Below are 13,841 nucleotides of genomic sequence, written 5' to 3' on the forward strand. Positions count from 1 at the left end.
TTTCGAAGCTTCTTTAGAAGTTGTTATGAATGGTATGTGTGACTTGAGTGCACAAATTAAAGTGTGTATTCATGTGTGTGACTCTTGGTTTATGGAATGCAAATGGGTGTAATTATGTGGAGAGTATTCATGAAGAATTATGGGTGTTAATGAAGATTAATGAAGAAGTAGAAAGGGTTTGATTTATTGTAGCTCGATTAGAATTCTGACAGAGGAAGCAGAGAGGTCGCTCGACCTACCCGCTCGACCGAGCGAGCCATATTGGTAGGTCGAGCGGTCAGACAGAATGCTCCAGAATGTAGCTGATGTTCGCTCGATCGAGCCGCTCGACCGAGCGAGCTCCCTGTTTCGGTCGAGCGGATCCTCTGATATGCATAGGATGCTGATTTTCGATCTTTCAAATCCTTGGAGTTATTTCATATTATTCATTACTCAATATTAACTATGTATTCAAGTGAGCTATTGATATTCTAGTACCTAGTACTATATATAGAGCTCTCATACTCACACATCAAACACAACCCCCAAGCCAAACACATAGCCTTTTGTTTTTATCTCTTACTCAATTGTAATTCTTCATTTAGAAGTGTTGTTTATACTCTTTTGATATAATATAAACAGAAACTATACACCACGGAGGACGTAGCCATCATTGGGTGAACCTCCTTAAATCCTTGTGTCTCTTTTGATTAGTTTACATTGTCAAACGTTGTTTTATTCATTGTTGTTTGTATCGTTCTTAGCATCGTAACGGTTTTGGCAAATGTTTTCAGAAGTCAACCAATTAGTAATAAGCAATAATTGAGTTTATTTCAAAAATTATATCAAATAGGTGAATTTATTTAAAAATAAACAATAATTAAGTATATTTTCGGTAAATCAAAAAAAAAAGTTTATTTTCTACAGTTTCCTGAGTAATCTAAACCATTCATTTCGTTTATATAATATAAAAAACAAAATATAAATTAAATTAAATTTAAATTAAATAAAGGCCCACCAGAGAAACTTTTCCTCATCATTAGGGAGTCGTCCAGGAAAGTTTTTTTCCTTTGATTTGCAAGTTTCTTGTCATATTCTATTAAGAAAAAACAAATATGAATTTTAAGATTTTAACTAGAAAAAAGAATAATATAACATTATAAGAAATAATATATTCATGTAGTAACTATGATCTTAGTAATGCAAATGCTAGTTATGTGAATGATAGTGATGAGGGTGATGTTTTAGTTGCCACACATGAGTATAAAGATAACGATGAATGGATTCTTAACTCGGGGTGCACATTCCACATGACTCCCAACAAAACTTTCTTCCATACATTTGAAAGTGTTGATGGGGGAAATGTTACCATGGGGAACAACACGATTTGTAAGGTTGTTGGGATTGGGAGAATTAAAGTGAAGATGTTTGATGGAATTGTGAGGACCTTAACCGATGTTAGGTATGTTCCGGGTTTAAAAAAGAATCTTTTGTCTTTGGGTACTCTTGATAAGATCGGGTGTAGAATCACTTGTGAAGGTGGAGTCATGAAGGTTACTAGAGGCTCACTAGTTGTGATGAAGGGTAAGTTGAATGGGAGTTTGTATGCTCTTCAAGGTTCAACCATCCTTGGCTCGGCAAATATTTCCACAAGCACAATGTCCGATCATGACACCAAACTTTGGCATTTGAGGCTTGGTCACATAGGAGAAAGAGGTATGTTTGAACTCTCTAAACAAGGTTTATTTGATGGGAAGAAATTTGGGAACCTTGGGTTTTGTGAACATTGTGTTTATGGGAAACACAAGAGAGTTAGTTTCAAACCCGCCATTCACAAAAACTAAGGGAATTTTAGACTACGTCCATTCCGATTTGTGGGGGCCTTCACGAAAGCCCTCCCTTAGTGGTTGTAATTACTTGTTGACCTTTATTGATGATTTCTCTAGAAAAGTTTGGTGTTATTTTATAAAACATAAGAATGAAGTTTTTGATGTCTTCTTGGAATGGAAGAAGATGATTGAAAAGAAGACCGGTAGGAGCATCAAGACCTTAAGAACCGATAATGGTCTTGAATTTGTTGATAATAAGTTTCTGAAATATTGTTCTAATGAAGGCATTATTAGACATAGAACTTGTGTAGGTCGTCCTCAACAAAATGGCGTTGCGGAGAGGATGAATAAAACATTGTTGGAGAAGGCTAGGTGTATGCTAAAGCAAGCAAATTTGGGGAAACAATTTTGGGCCGAAGCGGTGGCTACGGCATGTTATTTGATCAACCGCTCACCTCATACCGCCTTGAAATTCAAGTCGCCACAAGAAGTGTGGTACAACACTCCGGTAAATTATTCTAGTCTTAGAATCTTTGGTTGTCCAGCTTATATTCATGTAAATGATGGTAAGTTAGAACCTAGGGCTAGAAAATGTGTTTTTGTGGGATATGGAGTGGGTGTAAAGGGGTATAGGGTGTGGTGTAATGAATCAAAAAGAGTAATTGTTTCTAGATTTGTTGTTTTTGATGAAAATAGCATGCTTGTATCTAGTATAGAAAAGTCCAGTGATAATAATGTAAATGATGATGCACAAGTGGAGGATCAACCTCCCAATATTGAAGATGAGAAAATTGATGATGATGTTCAACAAAGGTCTCCTTCTTTGTCCACAACTAGGCAAAGAAGGAAGATCGTGGCTCCAAGGAGGTATATTGAAGAGTGTGATTATGTTGTATATGCTCTCAACATTGCTAGTGAAGTCGAAGGGTTACATGAACCAAGTACGTACAAGGAGGCTATGGCCTCAAATGACTCGAGCAAGTGGTTGATAGCTATGAAGCAAGAGATGGAGTCTCTCGCAAAGAATGGGACTTGGGATATCGTTGAAGCACCAAAGAAAAAGAAAATTGTTGGGTGCAAGTGGATATTCAAAAGGAAGGAGGGTCCCTCTAGTGACATTCCTCCCATCTACAAAACAAGGGTAGTTGCAAAGGGATACTCTCAAATTGAGGGTGTTGATTTTCATGAAGTATTCTCACTGGTGGTGAAACACTCTTCTATAAGGGCATTGCTTGCTTTGGTGGCGATGGAGGATTTGGAGTTACATCAATTAGATGTAAAAACGGCGTTTCTTCATGGTGAGCTTGAAGAAGAAATCTTTATGAAGCAACCGGAAGGTTTTGAAGTAGCCGGTAAGGAAAATCATGTGTGTATATTAAAGAGGTCATTGTATGGGTTGAAGCAATCTCCGAGGCAATGGTACAAAAGGTTTGATTCCTTTATGATTTCACATGATTTTATTAGAAGTTCTTATGATAGTTGTGTCTATCTTAAGAAATTTGAAGATGGTTCTTTGTTATATTTGCTCTTATATGTTGATGACATGCTAGTAGCATGTAGCTCTTTGTTTAAGGTGGAGAACTTGAAAGAATTGCTTTCAAGTGAATTTGACATGAAGGATCTTGGTGAAGCCAAGAAGATTCTTGGGATGGAGATTTTGAGAGATCGGACTAAGGGTATCCTATACCTTAGTCAAAGGAAGTACATTGAGAAAGTTGTGCAACGTTTCTCTATGGATGATGCTAAAGGTGTGTCTACTCCTCTTGCTTCTCATTTCAAATTGTCCAAGAAGTTGTGTCCACAAACAAAGGCGGAAGAAGAGCAAATGGTAAGAATTCCATACACTAGTGCCGTTGGTAGTGTTATGTATGCCATGGTATGTTCTAGACCCGACATAGCTCATGCGGTGAGTTTGGTGAGTAGATATATGTCTAATCCGGGGAAGGGACATTGGGAGGCACTAAAATGGTTATTGAGGTATTTAAAAGATACTTCTAATGTTTGTCTTGTATGGGAAGAATTCAAGCGAGCTAACCGGGTTTTGTGACTCGGATTATGGTGGTGATCTAGATAATAGAAAGTCCACAAGTGGGTTCGTGTTTACTTTGGGTGGTTCGGCGATAAGTTGGCAATCATCTTTGCAAGATGTGGTTGCTCTTTTAACAACCGAAGCGGAGTACATAGCTGTGGCCGAGTCATTCAAGGAGGCAAAATGGCTTAAAGGTCTTGTTGGTGAAATGTGCAATAAGGTGTGTGAGGTAAGTGTGCATTGTGATAGTCAAAGTGCAATTCACTTGGCTAGGAATCAAAATACATTTCATAGAAGGTCCAAACACATTGATATTAAGTATAACTTCATCCGGGATGAAGTTGAGCACAAGCGGGTGTTTTTGAAAAAGATTGACACTACGGAAAATCCGGCCGACATGATGACAAAGTCATTACCTACAACCAAGTTTGAAATGTGTTGACTTGGTTGGTTTAGCTCCTTGCTTGAAATAATGCCTTTGGGGCATTTGAGGTGTGTATGTTTTTCTTTTATTTATGAAGTGGATTGATGAATGTTTTTGACTTGGGTGAACTCAAGTCAAGGTTGAGATTGTTATGAATGATATGTGTGACTTGAGTGCACAAATTAAAGTGTGTATTCATGTGTGTGACTCTTGGTTTGTGGAATGCAAATGGGTGTAATTATGTGGAGAGTATTCATGAAGAATTATGGGTGTTAATGAAGATTAATGAAGAAGTAGAAAGGGTTTGATTTATTGTAGCTCGATCAGAATTCTGACAGAGGAAGCAGAGAGGTCGCTCGACCTACCCGCTCGACCGAGCGAGCCATATTGGTAGGTCGAGCGGTCAGACAGAATGCTCCAGAATGTAGCTGATGTTTGCTCGACCGAGCCGCTCGACCGAGCGAGCTCCCTGTTTCGGTCGAGCGGATCCTCTGATATGCATAGGATGCTGATTTTCGACCTTTCAAATCATTGGAGTTATTTCATATTATTCATTACTCAATATTAACTATGTATTCCAGTGAGCTATTGATATTCTAGTACCTAGTACTATATATAGAGCTCTCATACTCACACATCAAACACATCAAACACAACCCCCAAGCCAAACACATAGCCTTTTGTTTTTATCTCTTACTCAATTGTAATTCTTCATTTAGAAGTGTTGTTTATACTCTTTTGATATAATATAAACAGAAACTATACACCACGGAGGACGTAGCCATCATTGGGTGAACCTCCTTAAATCCTTGTGTCTCTTTTGATTAGTTTACATTGTCAAACGTTGTTTTGTTCATTGTTGTTTGTATCGTTCTTAGCATCGTAACGGTTTTGGCAAACGTTTTCAGAAGTCAACCAATTAGTAATAAGCAATAATTGAGTTTATTTCAAAAATTATATCAAATAGGTGAATTTATTTAAAAATAAACAATAATTAAGTATATTTTCGGTAAATCAAAAAAAAAAGTTTATTTTCTACAGTTTCCTGAGTAATCTAAACCATTCATTTCGTTTATATAATATAAAAAACAAAATATAAATTAAATTAAATTTAAATTAAATAAAGGCCCACCAGAGAAACTTTTCCTCATCATTAGGGAGTCGTCCAGGAAAGTTTTTTTCCTTTGATTTGCAAGTTTCTTGTCATATTCTATTAAGAAAAAACAAATATGAATTTTAAGATTTTAACTAGAAAAAAGAATAATATAACATTATAAGAAATAATATATTCATGTAGTAACTATGATCTTACATTATTCTTACCATATAAAAAACAAATTATGTAGTATAATTTGATTTTTATTTTTGTATATATAAATGATGAATATTACTCGAAAATGATTAATGAGGACGAACCTGATTCTTCATCATCTGATGCTTTGCCATTCTTCTTCGAGCTAAAAATCTTGGGGAGTAGAGACTAATTGCCAGAAAAAAAATACATATAAGTAATCCCTTAAAACAATAATAATGAATTAATTCACATAATTAATAGAATATATATATAGCCCAAGAATATATCATATATTCTATAAAAATAATATAAATTAGAAATTTGGAAATAAAATTAACCTTCTTTTTCTTGATTGTCTTAACAGAATTTTCAGCAGAAGATAAGGTATCATTGTACGAAGAAGTTGGAGATGAACAATTACTTTCGGATGGAAATGATTTTGGCATTTTATTTATTTAATTTTTTTTATTTGTTTAAAATTGAATTATCAACGTAACACATTAATGAATAACAATGCAATAATAATAATGATTTAATTGCTGAATTTGGGATAGATAGTGTTAAATAAATTGATGAGGTTATTGAGTGCATTTAAAAGTGGATAAAATTGAATATTGATCTTGAGGTATTATTAAAGAAATTTTTAAAATGGGAAAAATTTTAACATTTCTATCATTTCTTATTTTTTTAAGAGATATTATTATGAGAAAATTCTATAGTTATTTGTGATTATCTTATCCAATACATTCTTTTTACTATATTTAAAAACTTGTAATTTTGAAGGGATTTTGAATTGCCATATCACCACTAAACATATCTTCTTCTCATTCCCTAGTGCCTACTTATGCCATGTAATATTGAAAATTAATAAAGATTCATTATAGTAAACTAATCAAGATTGGAGGAATACATGTTAGACATACTTAGTCCTTTTTCACACTCTTGTTAGAGAAATATTGATATATGTATATATATAGTCTTATTTTTGTATTTTACTCATATGCTTAATAATAAAAAAGGAGAGGAATAGTCTCCCATCATTAGCTTTTCTTTTCTTCATCTTTCTCCTTTCCAGTTTATCATCTATACTCTTCATCAATATACTCATCAAGATTTTCATCAGATTTTCATCAAGATCTTCAAAACTAACATGGTATCAGATGTAAAGGTTCTCATTGCTTCAAATTGCAGTTTCGATTATCTCTCAATCACTTGATTTCAGTTTCGATTGTTCTTCCTCACTCTATCTTCGCCAACGAAAATCAATTGATTTGTTCATTCGCAAAACCCTAAATCAAGATTCTGGTTTGTTCTTTCTTTATCTTCTGCTTGATTATCTTCTGGTTCGCAAATTGATTGATTGATTGTTTGGATTGTTCGTTCAATTGGTTTGTTCACGCTGGTTTCGAAAATTGGTTTGTTCACGCTGCTATCTTCTGATTATCTTCTGATTGGTTTGATTGATTATCTTCTGCTTTATCAATTGTTCGTTTGTCGTTTGGTTGGTTTGTTCGCTATCAATTGTTCACGCTGGTTGCTTTATCTTCTACTATCTTTATCGCTGGTTGGTTTGTTCGAAAATTGCTGGTTTGTTCGTTTGTTCACTCTATCGTTTGCAATGACAAATCAAGATCCTAATTTGAGTTTTCTTGACCATTCCGATCCTCTATTTCTCCATCCTGCTGATCATCCTGGTTTATTGTTGGTCTCTAAACCATTTAATGGTTCGAATTTTGGTTCATGGAAGAAATCTATGTCAATCGCCTTATCAGCAAAGAACAAATTAATCTTTATCAGTTCCAATTCTCAGCCTCTTGTCATTGATCTGAAGTTTCCTCAATGGAAGAGATGCAATGATATGGTTACTTCCTGGATTTTGAATGTCTTATCTCCCGACATCGCTGACAGTGTTCTTTATTCGGATTCCGCTCACGACATCTGGAAAGAACTTGACGATTGCTATGGTCAAGCAAATGGTGCCAAGCTGTTTCAATTAGAGAAGGATATACGGTTATCAGGCCAAGGTACGAACGACATTGCTGGATACTTTACTAAATTAAAGAAAAATTGGGATGAATTAAACACTCTATCTTCTCTACCTATTTGTTCTTGTGGTGCTGCACAAGCTTTGCAAAAATTTAATGAAGACCAACGTCTTATTCAATTCCTTATGGGTCTCAATAGTGATTACAATCACATTAGAGGTAATATTCTCATGATGAAACCCTTGCCTTCTATTAGTCAAGCTTATGCATTATTATCTTAAGAAGAAAAACAAAGAGAAGTTCATGCTTCATCACAATTCATCAATGAATCAGCATCCATGTATGCATCCAATCATACTCAGGTTCATCCGCAATTTTTCCAGCATCCTCAAAATCAGAAACAAAAGTTCGATGGCAAAAGACTCATATGCACTCACTGTAAGAAGTCCGGGCATCTTGCAAATAAATGCTACAGAATTGTAGGCTTTCCCAAGGATTTTAAGTTTACTAAAAATAAGAAATTTTCTGGCAATGTTATGTACCAGCAACTCAATGAAGCTTCACATGATCCTCGTATCACTGACAATGGACATCCACATGATCCTTCAGCTTTACAAACCTGGAACTCTACCAATAATCCTTCAAATATATCTCAAACTCAGTTCGATCAATTAATGACTATGATGAGTAATCTACAAAACAATAATAAACCTAATCCTCCATCTGGCGATCATAATACTCCTCCTTATTCTGCAGAACATACTGGTCAAGCATTTACAGCAACTAATTTTTCTGGTATAACAGCTTTTTCTCCTCATTTTTTTTCTGGAAATTGTATTTCTCATAATGGTTGGTCAGCTGTTGATTATACTTGGATCATTGATACTGGTGCTAGTGATCATATGTGTCATAATGCCAATTTATTCACACACACACGCATCCTTCCCAAAGCATATCACATTACTTTACCAAATGGTCATGTTGTTCATGTGCATAAAGTAGGTTCGGTACACATTCACCCAGATATCATTCTTCATAATGTTCTTCATGTTCCTCAATTCAAGTATAACTTGCTTTCAATAGGCAAATTATGCACTCAGGCTTCTTCTTTTGCCCTTTTCACTAATTCAAAATGTTATTTTCAGGGCCCCTTAATGAAGAGGCCTCTGGAACTTGGTGAAATGCACTCAAGGCTGTATCTTCTACAACATATTCCTACCTTCCACACTCTAAAAGAATATAATTCTACTGATTCTACTCAATTAGACAAACTTTGTAATATAGTTGATTTTATTTCTACCAATAAATGTACTCCCAACTCTTCCATAAATGTATTGGCTAATAGACATAAGAATGTTGATACTCCTATCTCTACTCTTTCTTTGAATACAGCTTTATGTAATTTTGTTCACAATGAAAATGGTCATATTTGGCATCAACGCTTGGGTCACTTGCCTTTATACAAGCTCCAACAGCTTTCATTTTTTCCCAATAACTCCATTGATAATATTAAAAGTTGTAATATTTGTCCACAAGCTAGACAACACAGGTTACCCTTTTCTCTAAGCCAAACACAATCTTCACATCTTTTCGAACTTGTTCATGTTGATGTTTGGGGACCTTATCACACAGCCACTCATGGAGGATATCACTATTTTCTCACAATAGTTGAGGATTTTAGTAGAGCTACATGGACTCACCTTCTCAAAACTAAAAGTAATGCTTTTCCCCTTCTACAAACCTTCACTGAAATGATCTATACTCAATTCAATGCTAAAATCAAAACTTTCAGATCTGATAATGCTCTTGAACTAGGATCCAGCAAAGCTGCCATTTCTTTTTTCCAGTCTAAAGGCATTCTTCACCAAACTAGTACTCGAGACACTCCTCAACAAAATGGTATAGTTGAAAGAAAACATCGCCATTTGTTAGAAACAGCTAGGGCCCTTCTCATTCAATCTAAGCTACCCATAATCTTTTGGGGTGATTGCATTCTCACAGCTACATATCTTATCAACAGATATCCAATGAAAATTCTTCACAATAAATCACCTTTTGAAATCTTATTTGGCCATCCTCCTTCTTATTCTCACCTTCGCTCTTTTGGATGTTTGTGTTATGTATCCACTCTCAGACAAGGACGTGACAAATTTCAACCACGAGCTTCACCTTGCATTTTTATAGGATATCCTCTAGGTAAGAAAGCTTATAAACTATATAACATTGATACACACAAAATCCACATATCCAGAGATGTTGTTTTTCATGAATCACTGTTTCCCTCTCTCAAACACATCAACTCCTTTCTTCCCTTTGCTAATGACACATCATTTGATTTTCCTTATTTTTCATCTACATTCACTGAGTCTGTTCCTCTTCACTCTACTATCAGTAACTCTTCTTCACATCCCACTCAAGTTCCTGTTCTCAGAAGGTCATTTAGAACACCACGTCAACCACCCTATTTAGATGATTATATTTGCAGTAATGTTCAATTGCATCCTTCAGTATCTGATATTGATTGCACTCCTCATTGTCCTCACACACTAACCTCATTTTTTTCTATCCCCAATCATCTATGTTGTTTTACTAATTCAACACTTAATAATTCTTTGAATCCCCTTAATCCTGAAATACATGAACCGAGAAATTATGAGGAAGCTGCTGCAATACCTGCTTGGCAAGATGCTATGCAACAAGAATATTCTGCTCTTGAAGCCAATGACACATGGGTAGAGGCTGCATTACCTAAGGGCAAAAAGCCTATCTCTAGTAAATGGGTCTACAAGATCAAAAAACGTGCTGATGGTACTATAGAACGATACAAAAGCAGATTGGTTATCAAAGGCTGTACTCAAAAGGCTGGAATAGATTATACTGAAACTTTTTCACCAGTTGTAAAATGACCACCATACGAAGTCTCATTGCTACTGCAGTAAAAATGAATTGGCCAATGCATCAATTAGACGTCAATAATGCGTTCTTACATGGGGATTTGCACGAAGATATTTACATGAAACCTCCTCCTGGCTTCACTCTTACTGATCCTACAAAAGTTCTAAAATTAAAGAAGTCTTTATATGGTCTCAAGCAAGCATCTAGACAATGGCATGCAAAGCTTTCTACAGCACTCAAATCAAAAGGTTATATTCAATCCAAGAATGACTACTCTCTTTTTTATAAATCCATGGGCAAGCACATTATATTTGTAGCAGTATATGTGGATGATATTTTACTAACTGGCAATCATTTGGAGGAAATACATAGTCTAAAATCTTTTTTGCATTCTACTTTCAAGATAAAGGATTTGGGATCTTTACATTACTTTCTTGGCATTGCAATATTAAAGGTCTCTAATGGTGTAATCATGACACAAAGAACATTTGCAGCAGACCTATTAAAAGAATTTGATCACTACACAGCCACTCCTGCTCATTGCCCTTTAGAAGCAAGACTACAATTACGACATGACTCTGGCAAGCCCATTATTGATCCTACCATATACAGAAAATTGGTTGGCAAATTGAATTACTTAACAAATACAAGACCAGATCTTGCATATGCTGTACAATTTTTGAGTCAATTCTTGCAAGATCCTCGAGAACCTCATTGGCAAGCTGCTCTACATACCTTAAGATATTTAAGACAGGATTATACTAAAGGTATCCTTCTCAATGCATCTTCTGATCTAAAACTTGAAGCATATTGTGATTCAGTTGGGCTTCTTGTCCCAACACCAGGAGATCAGTCAGTGGGTATTTTATTCTATTGGGTGGCAGTCCCATTTCATGGAAAAGCAAGAAGCAAGCTACAGTTTCTTTAAGTTCTGCAGAGGCTGAATATAGATCAATGCGGAGGGTTACAGCTGAACTTGCGTGGCTTACAAGGTTGTTACATGAGTTTACCATACCTACTGTTATTCCTGTGCCTCTCAAATGTGATAACCAGGCCTCTATCTACATTACCAAGAATCCAGTATATCACGAGCGCACTAAACATATTGCCCTGGATTGCCATTTTGTGCGGGAAAAATTGCAAGATGGCTTGATCAGTTTGTCCTAAATTCCCACAAAGCAACAGCTAGCTGACGTTTTCACCAAAAGTCTATCTGGGCCCGATCATCATCTTCTGGTTTCCAAGTTGGGGATGTCATCACACTCCAACTTGCGGGGGGGCGTTAGACATACTTAGTCCTTTTTCACACTTTTGTTAGAGAAATATTGATATATGTATATATATAGTCTTATTTTTGTATTTTACTCATATGCTTAATAATAAAAAAGGAGAGGAATAGTCTCCCATAATTAGCTTTTCTTTTCTTCATCTTTCTCCTTTCCAGTTTATCATCTATACTCTTCATCAATATACTCATCAAGATTTTCATCAGATTTTCATCAAGATCTTCAAAACTAACAATACATTATTTGACTTTCCCTTTTTATATTTTTCCCTTTTATTTATTTCTACATCCTCAACTATTTTTGAAAGAAATTATCTAGAAATAATTGAGTAACTTAGTGTTCCTTTCTGGAATGGAATACAATTAAGGAGCACGAAGTTGGCTAGTGCAAGAGATTCTGAGAGATTATTGTCTCGCCTATCTCACAATTAGACCACTTCAAATGATTATCTCTGCACAAGTGACGCATATAAAAGAGTCCAAAGTTTGACTTGTTAAAAGGTTTGAAGTTTGACTTTAAGGACTACCTTCGACGCTCAACTCAGTTATATAACATGTGAATTTTCTCAGAAAGTCTAATCCCAATAACATGCCCTAATATCCTTTTGTCATTCTTTCTTATCTTTAATTTCTTCCTACCAAATTAGTCCAATTCCATCCTTGTATTTTTTATTATTGCTGAACTATTGCTTCATATTTTATTCACTTGATCCAATTTCAATTCCAATTCCAAGTCCAATCTTTTTCATCCCATTTGCTGGTAAGTTCGATTATTCAATGTCTTATTTTACGATGTTAGCGACGTGATTGTATTTTGCAAATGATTTCTGACCATTTTGTCATAATTATTATTGTGACATACTGAAATTGAGAAATTAGGGTTTCAGATTTATTTGATTTGAGCATATTCATATCCTTATTGCAATTATATGATGCTAAAGCCAATTGTTTTAACATGAAAGAACTAACTAGGGTTTGTCAATGGTGTGAGGCCTCAATGATCGTTCTTCAATGTAAAAGTAAATAAAATATGAGTTGATGCTCTTTTTAATGATAGAGATTTAATACAAGAAAAATACACCAATTAGTTAGTATTATTTATAATTAATCAATAACTAGTGTAGAAATCCTTGCAATGCACGATTTTTTTTAGCATTAACATACATAAACATGTGATCATATATTTTCTAATTTACTCAATTTAACTATAAATAAATGTTTGTCAAACATACTTTAATGGTAGAGATATTAGTCAACATTAAAAAAAATATCATTTTTTTCTTTAGCTTAAATTCACCTCTTTAAAATTCTTATTTACGTATAAAATATTTTTTAAAAACAATTAATCTCTTTAAGATTCTTATTTAGATATAAAGAATTAATGTAAAATTATATTTTAAATACTTATCTAATTTAACTTTAAATTCATTTAGGAAAATAAATTATCTTGCACACAATAAATTATAGTCCTATTAAATTAAGAAAATTAATTGTCATGCACGCAATTAAATATAGTCCTATTAGATTAATACTTCTATATTTGGCAGAACTCTAAGAAATCGCCATGTTTTATTGTCTAGTTCTTTTATTAAATTGTATGGTTTGGCAAAACTCTAAGAAATTGTCATGTGTTATTTTCCTTTTCTTTTATTAAATTGTATGATTTAGAAAAATAAAATCGTTACGCACACAATCAAGTATAGTCTTATTAAATTAATAATTCTATATTTGACAAAACACTAAAAAATCGCCATGTGTTATTTTTCATTTGTTTTATTAAATTGTATGATTGATATTATTGTATGAAAAAACATGAAATGATGGATTAATCAGTAATATTTCCTTTATTTATTGAGAAAGTTTAATATTTTGAAAGTTATATAGTGATAATGTTTCATTATGTTTACAACCAAAAATGTTGGATTATTTGGTAATATTTTATTTCATTTAGTTTATCTCTTTATAAACACACATTTTTTTCTCCTCTTTTTCTCTCTCTTAAACCCTAAATTTCTTCTTCAAACATTTATAAACACATTTTTCCTATTTATTAAAAAGTGCTTGTGGCTCAATGGATAGAGCATCTGCATGTGGAGTAGAAGGTTCGGGGTTTGACCTTTT

The sequence above is a fragment of the Amaranthus tricolor genome, chromosome 3 (assembly GCF_026212465.1).
Source record: "Amaranthus tricolor cultivar Red isolate AtriRed21 chromosome 3, ASM2621246v1, whole genome shotgun sequence".
NCBI lineage: Eukaryota > Viridiplantae > Streptophyta > Magnoliopsida > Caryophyllales > Amaranthaceae > Amaranthus > Amaranthus tricolor.